Source organism: Cydia fagiglandana, chromosome 20, assembly GCF_963556715.1.
Source record: "Cydia fagiglandana chromosome 20, ilCydFagi1.1, whole genome shotgun sequence".
NCBI classification, from domain to species: Eukaryota; Metazoa; Arthropoda; class Insecta; order Lepidoptera; family Tortricidae; genus Cydia; species Cydia fagiglandana.
In genome coordinates this window covers 15,100,317-15,116,495 of record NC_085951.1, presented here as the reverse complement: position 1 = coordinate 15,116,495, position 16,179 = coordinate 15,100,317, and the positions used below count along the sequence as shown (strand labels likewise).

The 16,179-nt window shown below is 38.3% G+C and overlaps 1 protein-coding gene and 1 long non-coding RNA gene across 2 annotated transcripts in view; one reads left to right on the top strand and one right to left on the bottom strand.

Moving 5' to 3' along the window:
* The window catches only part of LOC134674688 (GAS2-like protein pickled eggs), a 134,253-nt gene that overhangs the window by 20,124 nt on the left and 97,950 nt on the right, over positions 1-16,179 (bottom strand). The window lies entirely within an intron of this gene.
* Positions 1-16,179, top strand: part of LOC134674707 (uncharacterized) — a 444,870-nt gene that overhangs the window by 338,788 nt on the left and 89,903 nt on the right. The window lies entirely within an intron of this gene.

The following is a 16,179-nucleotide window of genomic DNA, read 5'->3' as shown; positions in this document are numbered from 1 at the left end:
GCGTTTGGTCTATTTCAATTTCGTTTCGTCGTAAATTCATTGATAAGTTTGCTGTGCATCAGAGGTTTGGGGACAAATAGCGATTGAACCAAGTGCATTGGTTTTATGTTTTGTATTAAATGCAGGATCATTAATACATATAAAGCTACACTTCAGAGAAAAGCATTCGAGTACATATTATATCACTTAAAATCTTGTCTATGTATGATAAGAATCCTCACCGCAATAAACTATTTAAGTCAGCTCTTGAACATTAATTACATCGCAATTTCCCATATTTTTAATGTTGAACTTGGCTCTCATTTTATATTTATGTTTTTGATGAGATAATATCGATTTTTTTACTATCATAGTGTTCACAAGATGGATGTGTATGTAGTGGAATTTAAAATATTAGCATCCTTTTATAAAATTCTGTAAAGTGTGCGCCGGAGATATCGCAAAAACGTAATATAAAATGAGAATATCTCTTACCGCCACTTGCACTATTCCACTAACCCGGGGTTAAGGCGCGGTGTGTAGTAAAATGCGCTTTTTTGTAACCATATTTACAGATTTTTACAAGGATTTCATGCATTATTTTCTAGTATGTATAACTTTAGTCCTTGAACTACGTTATTGCTTGTCAGAAACACAACGGCTCATTATTTTCTCGATAGAATCTTAAGTTGAAAACATGCTTAAAGCTGTCTTTTGATCCATATTTTAGAAGTACTACGACGAAAATGGATATGAAACTTACCTCATTCGATAGCTTTTAAGTAAATCTTCGTTATTGCTGGTCCTTTTATCGACACGTTAATCTTTTCATTCATAATTTTATGAATTCATTTTTTGCCTACTAAATTACACCCTACGCGGCAATACCTTGCGCCCATTCCCCGCGCCAGTACGCCCGTGGCCACTGCCAGCGTCGGACCTATGCTAGTTTAGTGGACGTTTCATAAAATGGGTAACCACTGTATAAATATGCAAATATGTTGTACACACAATGTTTTTCAACATACTTACGAAGAAAAGCAAAATAATTCTTAATTACTGTGACATTTCAGACATTCGCCCGTCATATTGTCATTTTATAACAAGTTGGGAAGCAAAGGCACACACCCATCTAACCAATCCGGAATTCAGTCACGATTGATAAATTGTGTAAACATATTTTATTAAAGGCTATTAAATTAATCAAATTGAATAATTTTTAAACATATGTGTACGGGATTCAAATACCTATGTGAGAGTGTTTAGTGTATGGTGGTAACCATTTCACCGCTTTTAGTTTCCGAGTTACCTACATGCGTTTTAAGGGAAGTGGTCGAAAAATGCCTAAAATGGTTTTGTGTTTAATATAAGGTAAGGTAAGAAGTACTAGTGCTCGACGCTGCACTAGTATTCGACATGGGTATAGTGTGTAGCTTTCAAATAGAGCTCGACGGCTAATCCTATTGTCTATTGTTAAGTAAAACCGCTCGTGCCACGTGCCACAACCACCTGCATAAAAAATACGTACAGCCTGGCAAAAAAGAGTAGAAATTAATAGGGGCGCCACTGTCGCTTACATGGCAACACAAATAGTACGACCTAGAGATATTGATACTTGGGCCATGGACAGATTTAATGTTCTTGTTTGTATCGACTCTTCCCAAAAGTTGTGACTATTGGTTATTCGAATGCCAAATTTGCACACACCCCATATTTGACAACGTCGGAACCGATTTTGGATAATATAGGTAAGTCAAGAAAGTGGACTCCACTCTCATCAGCAGGTAGGTACTGGAAATACAAATTTTGAGTTTTTGTAATGTTCGTTTTTGTTAGCATTAGAAATAAGGTAAACAATATTGATGCGTCTTTTAATTGAAAAACACATTTTAAAAATAAGTAGCCACAAATTATATCTAACAGTTATCAATCTAATATGATCATTTACGTAGGTCACTCAATAAATTTTGACATAAAAAAAGCTATTGAAGATATTAGTATTATTTATTTTACATTTTTTCAAAATACTCTCCATTACTCTCTATACAAATTTCCATTCGTCTGAACCAACTTTGGAAGCACTTTTGCCAGTCTTCATCAGCTTTTGTACTTGACAGCAGATTTTTTTAAATGTTGCCTATTAAAATTTGATTAATTCTTTTTAATTACATAATTAAAAAGTAACGTTTTAGTGGTCTAAGGTGTGTACACTAGTGTTAAATATATGTAATGGAATAAAATTAATTAAATTATCATATTTCACCCAAAAGAAAATACGATTTTACAGTTTTTATACAGATATCATTCATTCATTCGTTCACTTATTTTTTTAAAGTGGCAACACACTCAATTCAACTTAGAAATTTTAGAATCCGTCTAAAATCTGGCTAAATTTAGTCAGCTTGACGTTCTGGAATAGCACTTGTTAAATCCGCCGTCTAAAATATGATTAAAACTTAGACATTTTAATTTTAGGCTATTTAGGCGATGTGCACGTAGAATCGCGTCCATCTACTCTTTTTTGCCAAGCTGTACTTCGGTTACTGAGTGCCGGCGAGTCGAACGCTACAGAACCAGTCTAAAATGTGTCATCGAGATGCGTAACAAAGGCGCGTTATCGGAGAGCGCACCTACACTGGTTTTTTGAGCGCTGGCCTAGCCCGCGCTCAGGTGCCAAATAAAATAATTAAGACCCTTTTTTGCAGGTAAGTAGCACGTGCGGTTTTACTTAACAATAGACAATAGGATTAGCTGTTGAGCTCTATTTGAAAGCTACACACTATAGGTACTTTATGTCAAAGTAATATAGGTTAAATTTGAACGGCGACGATCTTTCTGTATTCAAATTTAATTCTTGTTACTTTGATATAAATAGCTAGGGTTCTAAGTGACAAAAAAAGGTCGAACCTTTTTTTTCTTGATTAAAGCATGAAACTTGGCACAGTTGTTCCTTATATCAAACCAAGCCGATTTCGATCGGTAGCCCGAAGGAGCCCCCCCTCTGGGGCCGGAGAGGGGGGGGGGTCAAAGTACCGCTCGCCCGGCTTCATTCTTAAAATTCTAACAGGCCCCGTTTAGCTAATAGGTCATATTTGGTATCAATTTCGGATAAATCAATAACGTAGAATTCATTTCTGGTATAAAAAATTAGCAATTTGTAGAAAAAAATAAAAAAAAACTCAAAATATCTAATTTTTCAAGTTTAATTTTTGTTTCTTATTTATTGTCAGAATTAAACTGCCTGGTTTTTCTACATTGAAAAAATATGATGATAAAGCCTATTTAATGCAGATTTTAAAAACATAACTTTTACATATCTTCATTAAGAGGAAATTGCATAAAAAAAATCTTATATCGTCTCGCGCCGGTGAATATCTTTTTACCGACATCGGAATCGATATAGACAACATCCGAAGTACACACTCTGGAGACCGATTAAAAGTATTGTTTATTGTTGTAGATAGATAAAGATAGAAAAGCGTACAAATATTTTCTTATGTGTCGTTCAGTGAAAAAAGGGACCTTGGAAAAAATTATCACAGAGCCTCGCGTTTGTATAGAAGCATACTCGTAGGTATTTAGTTAGTGCCAACCACTCCATGGATTCCATGGTCGCTGTTCTCAATAGGGGATATTACTGCAATGTTCTGCCGCCAAAGTGCAGCACTACCGACTCTAGTAAATTCATAAACTAACTTATACATACTGTACCTTAAACTGTTTTTTGACAAGTTTTCACAGACAATAAAATATGACATTGATGCATCAAGGCGGTTTGTTAACCAGGGCCTATCGGTAAAAACGAAAATCGAAATTAAGTTATCTGCCTCTTTATCGAATATGCAAGAGTGATAGAGGGATTAGACAACGAAACTTCGATTTTCTTGTTTCGCGGCAGACCCCCAGATTGTTAGTGATTGACAGATAGTGGTAGTGGCGCTACCTACGCAGAGTTTTGCGTAATATTCCCTATTAATAAGAAGTAAACTATAAGTATTATTTAATCCGCTTACTTATTACATTATACCACACTTGTAAAATTTTATTTACCAATAACAAATAAAGTGATAATAAAAACAACATTAAAATTAAAACTAAAATTTAACAGAACTTATAAATAAAAAATGCTCCCCAGGTCGCCTTCGTTTGTTATGGTGCCCAGGAGGCTGGCAGCGTTTCCTTTTTGGATGGCCAGGCTTATTCTCTGGCCGAGGTAGCTGCCAGCCCTCTGGTCACCTGTGGTGTCGATGAGACGCTGGGACATTTCCTTAAATAAGGCTTTTGCGCTAGGCCCCCACGGTCCCAGAGTCTCTACGCCAAATGGCGCAAATATATATCCCTCACCGAGGACAGCATATTTGCGCCGCTTGTTCTGTTCTGCGGTTGTAGCCGCAGCTCCCGCCCTGACGGAGGTCGCCTGTAGGTGGGACGGCGCCAGCGTGTCAACGCAGGTGGCGTCCCACACAAGCGTCCTCCCCAGCCTCCACGGAATAAGTGTCATTCCGTCGGGCCGCTTGCCGTCGTCACGTGCGATACCGTTCGGCTCAAGTATGGCCGGCACGCTAACGGAAGCAAGCGCCCTCCGGATGACATCATTCAGGGAGGCATGGCGAGAGATGCGGCCCGCGCTTCTCTGGCAGGATAAGCCGTGGTGGCCCAGCTCGTCAACATTGGAGCCACAGCGGCAGCGGTGGGGCTCATTGGTTTTGACCCCCAATCGCAGACTGGTAGCGAGTGTGAGGGTCGTTTTTTCTAGGAGGGTGCCTATGTTGGGGGATGGCAATGCATGAAGCCAGAGCCCTGACTCTGGCTCCGATACGGCTAGGAGACGAGCGCGCTCTGCAGAACTTTGAGTATTATCAATAAGTGCCTTTAGGGTGGCTCTGCAGAGGGGCTCGTCCCAAAGTTTTTGTGACTGAACGAAGGCTGGGATTGGATTTTCCGGGCAGGCTTGCGTCCAAGCAATTTTGGCCTCGTTCTGTATTTGGATGCAGATATTGTCGGAAGGAGGGCAAAAAATTTTATTGGCGAGATCTTGCGTGCTGTGGAAAGAGGACAAAAAAGCTGGGAGGGCGACGCTGACAACTTGCCGGATGCCCAGGCCGCCATGACGAATTGGCAAAGAGGCCTGGGTCCAGGAGCGGTTGTCCAGGTTGACGTTGAGGATTGATGAAAGTGTAACTTTAAGGACGGAATCTAGGGGTTCGATGAGATGAGGGTATTTCCAGACGGGGCTGCATCTAAGTATGTATGTAGATTTGGGCACGAAAAGACAAAATTTAATGATTACTAACGCCATGTGTGCACTAATTTTTAGAAGGCGGTCCGAATAAGCTTTGTGAGTATTTAGATGTTCGCTAATGATAGGTTCTATGGATTCTGGGAAGATTGGGGCACCAAGGAGTCTTAAAGAGGTTTTATCTACGATTTTGATATTAGGAGCTAAAGTGTTGAAATTCGAAATAATGTTATGTAGGTCGGTGGTGGGGAGATGATTATTTATATACAGTTCACATTTTGTAAAGTTTAATTCTTGCGTCTTGTGTATTAATGCAATTCCTTCCCCCGACACATGAATGGATACATTTCATAATTCACGTATATATGTCAGTTTCAACCATATTCTGGCCACAGCAGGGTTGTCAGAACAGTTTGGAAACAGTCATCTGCTCCTTGCTTCCATTCCCAAGAAGACGGACTGAGCAAGTTTGACGACGAACTAATGTCTGATCCCAAACATCAACCACACGGTACACTGCGCGTAATGAGGCATTTATACGGCTCCCTTTTGAACAGGTATAACATTATACAACTCTTCATTTCAATATCCCGGTGTAACTTGTCTTCTTCAATATTGCACTTATTACCGAACATATAATACCTCATTTTAGTATTTTAGGGGAATGCTTTTAGCCACCGCTATTGCTCCATCTTGTAAGAGCTTGGATCCTTGTAGTAGCATGGCTGAACTCTGAACAGGTTCCATGTTTCGAACTCACTTTTTCTACCCTTTCAGCTGAATGCTCGAAACAGGGGTAAGACTTCAACTCTTTTAGGGTAAATAAAAGAGTTTAGTTAAGTAGCTTACAGAATAGATAATTTTATTGGCTTAAAAATAGAATTCCCTGGCCTATTGTGGATGCAATGGAGTGACATGTGATATAATTGAGTTTTCCACTGTGTCAACGTGAGCCCACAAATCCTGTAGTTGGGGAAATATTCGTACGCATGAATCTAGTCTAGCTGCTATAACTACATCGTCTATGTCTACTGTGCTTATCAATACCTTGCAATGACTGTTTTACAGCATCTGCAACTAGGGCCATCATATGAAATGAATCGGACTCTTCATGGTTCTTGGAGTATTCGGAACCTCACGAGGAACATCACTTATAACATGTTTCTCTACACAATTTCGCGATGGCATAAATAAGGACTTATAACTCTTCGAAGTTTTGTCAACACAGTGTCTCAAAATGATTTACCTAGTGCTAAAGAAATGAGTTTCACTAAAATATCAGTGGTTATAAGTGAAGCTTATCATCACCTGAATGTCATATCATCATCTGAATGGAAGGGAGTGCTTGAAAGGATGCAAGACAGATATTCGTAGATGTAAGTTAGTTTTAAATTAGAAAATAAGTAATTTTAAGTTATGAATCTATGTAACGCTTTGGCGCAAGCTGTAATGTTATATATAACTTGATTCAATAAATAAATAAATCATGGTAAATTTAACTCTTATTTCTATCGGGCTCTGAAACACCAGGAGTCTTACTCGTATTCCAAGCATTCTCTCGATCGACCTTGTAATACTGTAAGCTCAATAAAACTTGTGATAATAAGACTAGATGACATATATATATGATAATATGTATTTGATAAATACACTCAAAACATCCATAGGTAATTCAGGAACAAGCTTTCACGATAAACACAAATATATGCCTTCTAGGATTTGAACCGGGTTCCCCATTTAATATATGGTGTATAAAAGTGAGATCTAAGCATAGACCCTTTTTAGCTTGGCCGATACAAGGATTCAAGCTCCTACAGGATAGAGCAATATCAGTAAATTTAATAAATAACATTCGCCAAAAGTTTATTATAACTTCATATGATGATATGTGAAATAGCCTTGTAAAGTGAATACCTTACTGATAAAGCCGTTGCTAAATAATAAAAAAAATGCCTGAAATAATTCTTTACTTGAACAGACTATTGAAACAGAAGCAGCCTTATCAGGATAGAATTATATGTTTGGGGCTTGGGGGTCAGACGTTAGTTCCTCTTTAAACTTGCTCAGTCTGTCTTCTTGGGAATGGAAGCAAGGAGCAGATGACTGTTTCCAAACTGTTCTGACAACCCTGCTGTGGCCAGAATATGGTTGAAACTGACATATATTATATACGTGAATGATGAAATGTACGCATTCATGTGCCGGGGGAAGAAATTGTATTTTTTAATACACAAGTCGCAAAACTAAAGTGTGGTATAATGTAATAAAAATATTTAATACTTACAGTTTACTTCTTATTCATTGAGAATAGCGACCATGGAGTCCATGGAGTGGTTTACACTAATTAAATACGAGTATGCTTCTATACAAACGCGAGGCTCTATGATAATTTATTCCTAGGTCCCTTTTTTTACTGAACGACACATAAAAAATAGTATTTGTACACTTTTCTATCTTTATAATAGGATCTATAAAGGATCTACAACAACAAACAATACATTTAATCGGTCTCCAGAGTGTGTACTTCGGATGTTGTCCATAACGATGCCGATGTCGGTAAAAAGATATTCACCGCGCGAGACGATATAAGATTTTTTTTATGCAATTTTCTTTTAATAAAGGTAAGGAAAAGTTACGTTTTTAAAATCTGCATTAAATAGGCTTTATTGTCATATTTTTTATATGTAGAAAAACCAGGCAGTTTAATTTTGATACTAAATAAAAAATAAATATTACACTTGAAAAATTAGATTTTTTAAATTTTTTTTTAAAAATTTCTACAAATTGCAATTTTTTTATATCAGAAATGAATTCTACGTTATTGATTTATCCGAAATTGATACCAAATATGACCTATTAGCTTAACGGGGCCTGTTAGAATTTTAAGAATGAAGCCGGGCGGAGCGGTACTTTGCCCCCCCCTCTCGGGCCCCAGAGGGGGGGCTCCTTCGGGCTACCGATCGAAATCGGCTTTATTTGATATAAAGAACAACTGTGCCAAGTTTCATGCTTTAATCAAGAAAAAAAAGGTGTTTGCACTTAACATCCTCACTAAAAGTGCCCGCGTCGAATACTAGTGCAGCGTTGAACACTAGTACTTCTACCTTATTTCCGCCAAGTCCGTACCGTGCTATATGGAAATTTATTCCAAAAAATGCTGTTTTTATATACCACACTGGTGGCAAGCAAGCATACGACCCGCATTCACCATAGCCTATGGACGCCTGCAGCTACGGGGATGTGACACATCTGCCAAATGTTGATTAATTTTATATAAAATAAGTCCTAATATATAAAATAAGCTTTCATGAGTAATAGTTACTGATTTTTAAAAAGCGCTTTTCAATTAAAAGACATGTCAAGATCGCTTACCTTCTTTCAAGTACTTTCTATTGCTAAAAAAACGAACTACAGTATTCTTCCTTATTTTCAATACCTACTTGCCCGAAATTGACTTCTAGAATTAGACCAAAACTGCGACGATTTTGATTGCAGTTGCACACGCAGTGCAAGTGTTAATCATAATTTCATAAAGGTTTGTCGTTCAAAATAACACTTGCACTGCGTGTGCAATCAAAATTGTTGCAGAATTTTCGGTAAGTAGGTAAGTACTAATTTCTGTCTCATAATAATTGGGTATAATTTGATTAGGTTCTTAGTTTGTCGGGGTTTACTCTCATATTGTATATAATTTCATTAAGTACTCATTAAAATACGAATTTGCTAATAAACCTTATTCGATATTAATTGCCGGAAAAAATCCCGGAACTGACAAATCAGAATATTCAGAATACCGATGGCGCCAGAATAAGGATGTAGACGTGCTGCGCGGGAATGGTGCGGCGGGGCGCGCGGGGCGCCCGCCCGCCTGTTCTACCACGCGTCTGCTTCACCCCCTCGGAAACGTAAAACTCAACTATAAGAGCGCCTTAACCCGTTAAACCTGGAGTTACCATGATTACCAACTTAACCAGGTTTAACAACATAACTCCGGGTTAGTGGGATGATACAAGTGGCCCTTAAACTAATAGGCAAATAAAAGCTAATGATATGGAAATGGAACTTGTTGCATAAGTGACCCATAAAACCTTACTCAAATTAGTATACCTACAAAATACGATGTTTAAGGACTCTATAAACATTATTACCTTAAAATGCCACGCACGCAATGAGTACCAATGAAGTAACGCGAGCGCAGCGGCGGTTTCTATGCAAAGTGCAAATGCCGCATAGTTATTACCTACATTACCATAATGTTGTGTAGTGTTTGATGCGAAATATCACATTGCACTAAGCTAGGTAGTAAACCATAGAGTAACTTATACCGGGTGTGGCCTGTAACACGAGCAAATAATTACAACATAGATTGTACTCCTCAAACGGCGACACTTTTGTTCTACAAGTTTTAAAAATTATGTTGATGTTGTGTTTATTTAGACTCCCTATTTTTCATAAAAAATAAATATTATCTTCAATGGACGCCATCGCCACGCCATATCATTGTGATTGACGTTGCTTGTCACCTTCGAGCAACACGGAAGGGAGGCGGCATTCGCACTATTTCCCCTCTGCCGAGGTACAAGATTAGCGCGTCAATCTAATCTACCGCGGGTAATAAAACTAGTTGCACTTGGATTTTTCACTAGACCGAGTCCAGACGCGCGCGTGAACACTGCTGCACAAAAATGCCTGTTTGCTCGGTTTTTTGCTATAAAAAGAGGTCGGGGACATCAAATTTACAAAAAGAAAGTGTTACATTCCACATGTAATTTTTTTTTTACATATCATACGTTTAATTACATTTAAATACAATTATTATATTTTAGTCTCAAGTATTTGTTGGATTTATCGATTTTGCTCGCTCAGTACAAATTGCGGATAGGTCGAGCGACAAATCCGACTTCTCATCTCTCAGAATACAATGACATACTTCAACGAAAATGTGTTAGTGTGCGTGTTGTGACACTAGTCACTCGTCCGTACACAAAAAGAGAACGAGGTTTGCAAGATTTGTCTTTGACGTGTGTCATTTTCTATGTATTTGTGTCGTCATTACAGAGGGCCTACCGCGAACCACGTTTGACGTGTTGCCTCCCTGTCACACTTACGTATGAATTTACAAGTGCCATAGAGAGGCAACACGTCGAACGTGGTTCGCGGTAGGGCCTCTGATTGGATTTTGTATGTAAGTGTGTGAGAAGTGCGACTGTGTGCACCTTCCCCCCGCGAAAAATGGCAGAAAGATTTGTACGGTGAGATATCGCTTGGGCCCCTCCCTTCCAACGTGTCGGAAGCCGGTGTTGCTCGAAGCTTGTCACGCCTTAAACATAACAAAATTCGCAATACATTGCGTCTTAGAATAAACTTTAAAGTGTATTAAAAATCAAACCAAGTTATTTTTAAAAGGCGCTGAACAAATGTTGGTCAGTTTGAGGAGTACAGCCTACAGTTTCATTTTTTGCTCATGTTACAGGCCATACCCGGTATATACTGTGCCTTTAACTGTAAACGCGAAAATTGTACTTTAGTTATCTGCCTCTTTATCGCTCGTATATGCAAGTGATAGAGAGGTTAGATAACGAATTTTCGATTTTCTTGTTTCGCGGTAGACCCCCAGATTGTGAGGGATAGTGGTAGTGGCGCCCCTTACGCAGAGTTTTGCGTAATATTCCCTATTTTGATACAAACTTAAAAAAGATCGCTTACGCCAAGACAATCGTCAAGGTCGCGTCATAACCACTTCAGTATCGTATCAAGTTTGTAAATTAGAATGGGCTCCTGCAATATATTATTCACATGTAGATTGCATTGCATATTATGTATTACCTCATTAGTACCTTTGTGTGAATGTACATTGCGACTGGCGCCTTAGATCTTGTAATGGACGTTATAAATATGTATTTTAATTGATATTGTAAAGCAGCACTTATCGTTATAAAATGTAGTAGTAACTCAGACGATGTATTTTGCATATACCTAAATAAACTAATACGTAGGTACCTAATATAAATACTTCTTTTAAATTTAGTTCTATGATTCATTTATATATTTCTATTACATACTGACCAAGCCACTTTGCAAAAACTAGATAAGACTGAAAATCTCAGTTAAAATTAATTTTCACTAGAAATCAATGAAAAATTTAAAAATTTTACTCTTTTGGGCGAGACTCAAACTCGCGAATCTGGATCACTAGCCCATCGCGCTTCCAACTGAGTTTCGGAGACTTCGAGAGCATTTGCAGACGTTTCCGCTTGATACAAAATAAATTAGGTCTATTAATTAGGTTTAGGTTAATTTTGAACGCTGAGCTATAACGCTGACTGTACCCAAGCCCACGCGCCCACCGTTGGGCCCACATCGCGTATGAAGCCATTAATAACTGTTAAAACACTAACCCCGCCGAGATGAATCATTATGCTCATGCGCCGGTGCGGTACCATTGGCACTCGAATTGCTTAAGGGTAAGTAGATTGATCTCTAGTATGTCCGAGCATGGCAGTTTGTTTGGTCAACGGTGGAAAAAGCGAGTTTTTAGAATTTTAAGTTAATAGTCCGATTATATATAGTAGAACATTATTGAAGGCGCCACTTCCAACGTAACTGTCACATTTTTGACGTAAAACACTTAAACATGGCAACAATTTACTATGGAATTTTATTTTCTACTATTTTATGTCGGACTTTAGTTTAGAAGTTATGAAAATAGACAAAAAATGACCATCGCCTTCCCCCCTTGTCTCCGAAAGGACTGGGTATAGAATTAAAAAAAATACACAAAACAGTTTTTTACCAATGTACCTACAGGAAACCTATATATGGACAAGAAAAAAAATATTGCTAATAATGTGCAAAGCACGGAAGCCTTGAGCGCGAGTTCGATTCGCACTTGGCCGGTTTTCAATATAAATAGGAAGCATTATTAGCAGGATATGCAATTCGAGACCTAAACGAGAACGAGTCGAGTAAGGCGAGTACACATCGAGTTCCAATAGTAGCGCCGCTGCGCTTGCGACACTGAACTTGCGATCGGAACTGATCGATTGATTCATCTGCGAACGTTCGTTCATATTTTTATGACTCATACTATATTTAATACATTATTATAATGAAAATAATGAAAGGTTGCCATACAATTTCTTTAGGAACGTCATTGGTAGGTATATAGGTACCATACCATTACCAATTACCGTACTTAAGGGGCCCACTGATTAACAGTACGCCGATCGGCCTATCAGTTAGAACAAAATTTTGACAGTTTCGAACAACTGACAGGCCGATACCGTCCGGCGGACTGTTAACCTTTTCGACGCCGTGTCAAACACCAAAGCTGTCACCCGGACGTCATGTCACCGAAGTGTCAAAACTGAAATTGAACTTTATGCATATGCACGTAGGTCTATGTTGCTCTGTGGTCTGTGATCGATTAATCCGTCTTTGGCGCTGGACCTGCGGTGCGGATATATTGGTCATTGGCATCAAAAGGTTAATCAGTGGGCCCCTTTACTTACAGGCACACTCTCAACTTTACAACAACAACACAAATGACCGGTTTTCATTGCATATCACTGTAATTGTTAACGACGGCTAGTTAGTTTCAGGTTCGCAATTTTCACTTAAGTGTAATGAAATAACTTTTTTTTAAACCCCTACGCATTATGCCAAATAAATCTATTTTATGCCAAAAACGCCTTACATAATTTTGGATGCACTTAATGCATTTTTGGCATAATTGCCGGATCGATTATCAATGTATCAAACATAACAAGGAAACTCGCTTTCACGTAAAATAAATCGCATCGAAATCGGTCCATCTATTTGAGAGGTACGATGCCACAGACAGACAGACATAACACCCCTCTTTTTACGTCGGGGAAGTTGCTACTATTATTTATTCTGTGTCGGGGGTTAAAATCGGGCCTCTTGTATTGAAACTGCGCGCGCGTAATAATTCTTCCTTAATAAATTAAGTTCATGTTTTATAATCCTATAAACTATGGTTATAGATACTTGCTCAATGATCAAGTTAATAATACTAGAAATAGAAGTCATAGGTATTTATTTATTTACGTAAATTTTATTACAAGACTGTACAAATGACGAACATTTATCGTAAACAAAACAAACTCGAGTGTTCATAAACGAAGTGCCTTCAAATTAGCGAAGCCATAAAGAACTTTAACGGGCACTCCATGACAGTGCCAAGTTCAGGCACTGGCGCCACGGCACTGTTCGACATTGAAACAGGCGATCTCGGGTGATTTCCGACTCATTTTTTAAATACAAACGTACAAAAAGTTAATGGACGTATTAGGGTCATATGTACATAGATTTAAAAGAAATGTTGTTACTCCTTTGGGTCATAGTTGGATGCTGATACGCAATAATGTGTCAACCCACATTCATTTTGCAATAAGATGTGAACTCAAAAAATGTACGCTTACAGTTGACATTTTAATGAAAAATTAATGTGGGTTGACACATTTTTGCTAAACACCATCCAGTTATCAGTGCGTGTGGGTATAATTCTCTAATCTAATGATTTTCTTACACAGGTTCAGAAAAGAAAATAATTACCACTTAATGCGGATAAGGGTCCCATTGAAAAAATTGTCTTTATAGCCCTTGACTCTGACTGATTCTATATAGGTAGATCCACAGAATAGACGAGACTTTGGAGAGTCAAGGAGACCAAAACTCACTTTAGCCCACGTGAGAACTAATTAATTTTTAAATTTAGAATTTAGAGAACTAAATAATTTTAAAACAATATTATACGCGATGAAGTCCCGCCTCAATTTTAAATAAATGTATGTATGAATTTTTAGGACCGATAACATGGTGAATCTACTGCGCGTCTGGACCAACCAATCCGCACGTCGTACACATTTTGTTTCTTTACAACATCAAAATAAAATGCTGTCACGGTAGCAGATCTGTTTCGATTTGTTCTCGCCAACCTCTTTCCGGTCTATCACAATACGACTTCATTCTAAATTCTACTACCCAAATGTTTTACTGAAGGCTATTCGCTATTATTACTTACACGATTAATCATAGATCTCAATTGGACACACGGACTTCCATGCCCTTTTGAAGATGTGTACAACTTACGATCGCATAACCTGTCATTTGAAGGCCAAGTTCAACAATGATTTAAATCTCATTTGGCCGTGTCTGAAATGCGAGTCAAGATCACAATACCATTGTCGAATGGTCATGTAGAATCAGGTTGACCATCTTGAATCTGAATGAATGATTCAATCTTATTTGGTCATGTTCAAACAACCACAATTTAACATTACAATAGCATTTCCGATTGAAGACCAAGTTCACAATCAAATAAACTCTTTAATCTTATTCGGACATGTCCAAAACGCAACGTTAGAACACAATATCATTGAAGAATTAAGACCGTTCACCGTCTTTATTGATTCAATAAATTAACTCTTTAATGAAGGGTGTGATGGGAATCTGCCGAATACTCAGAACAGGGCTATAACAGCGAAAATCGAAGTTCGCAAATTGCATGCGGGCATCTTTCTCTGCCACTGTAATTACGCCTTCATTGGAGTAAAAGTGAAAGATCCCCGAAATTTGCGAATATCGGTTTTCCCAGTAGACCCCCAGGTGGTACCGCAACAGAAAACTGCGTACCTCGTCAAAATGTAAAATGTAGGTATGTATCTATGGACTTTATACTGGGTGATTTTGGGGTCGAGATCCTGAATGTCAAATGTGTTAAGATGGTCATAATAGTTGCCTGAAAACAAATGTTTTTTGTTTATTATTGGGCATATCCAAAACGCATAAGATCACAACAGCACCGTCGACCGAGGGCCATGCGCCGGCGCCGGTATCAAAACCGGAAGACCGCTCAAGGCCGACTCTCGCTTTCAATCGGATCCCCGTTAGCAGGGCTACACCTGTTTGCTACGGAGGATAAGGAGATTTGTTTTGTTTTTGGATAGGTCAACGACATTTTGTACAACAACAACATTAAAGCTAATTTCACGTATTTTTAGTCACACGCGCGACATGTTAGCTTTATGTTAGTATGACTCACGACAGTTTAAAGTTAAAAAAAATTTTGTTGTTCGAACAAAAACATTTTTTTTATCAGCGTGTCGGCTGTAAATTGAATTCCCTTCTAAGGTTTGCTCAGGGAACAACCATAGGTACCTAATTATTGATGGTATACTTTTAAAAAAAAAGTGTTGGTACCTACAAAGTACATGGCGTTAACTTTTATAAGCCATTTATTTAAACTATTTTTTTAAAAAGTCTATAAGGTGTCCCACTGCTGGGCAAAGGCCTCCCCCCTAGACCTCCAATCAACAATTCAATCAATTTAAACTATCAGCAAAAAAATACAAACCTAACCTAAAAAGTAATTACTCAGCAAAACTCCATTCAGCTGAGCAAATTAGAATATATTGAAGGGATGATTCTAAAGAACCCGGACGGACCCGGGTATGTCCTTAAACTACGTCCAGGACCCGGGTATGTCCTTAAACCACGTCCAAGACCACCGGAGGACAGGCAGCAGCGTCCCTCAAATTCGGTGTACTCGACTGCGATCGCCAACCCGCCTGCCAAGCGTGGCGATTATGGCATTCACCCCCCAAAAAAGGGGGAGGCCTATGTTCAGCAGTGGACGTCTTATGGCTGAGATGATGATGATGATGATGATGATGATGATGATGATTCTAAATACTTTTATAATTATAAAGTGCAGCTAGCTAAATAGGTTTAACGAGTAGACGTTTTGAAAGAGTGTGCAACGAGCATAATGAAGCATGGCTATACATATTTAGGCTATAAAGCTTACTTGGTTACTTAATCACTGATGTGATTCATAATTTTCTTAACCTATTGTAAAAATTAACAATAAGCCGACCTTAGCATAGAAACTCAATACTATTGTTATAGTAATTTTCATAACGCTATATTCTCGACAA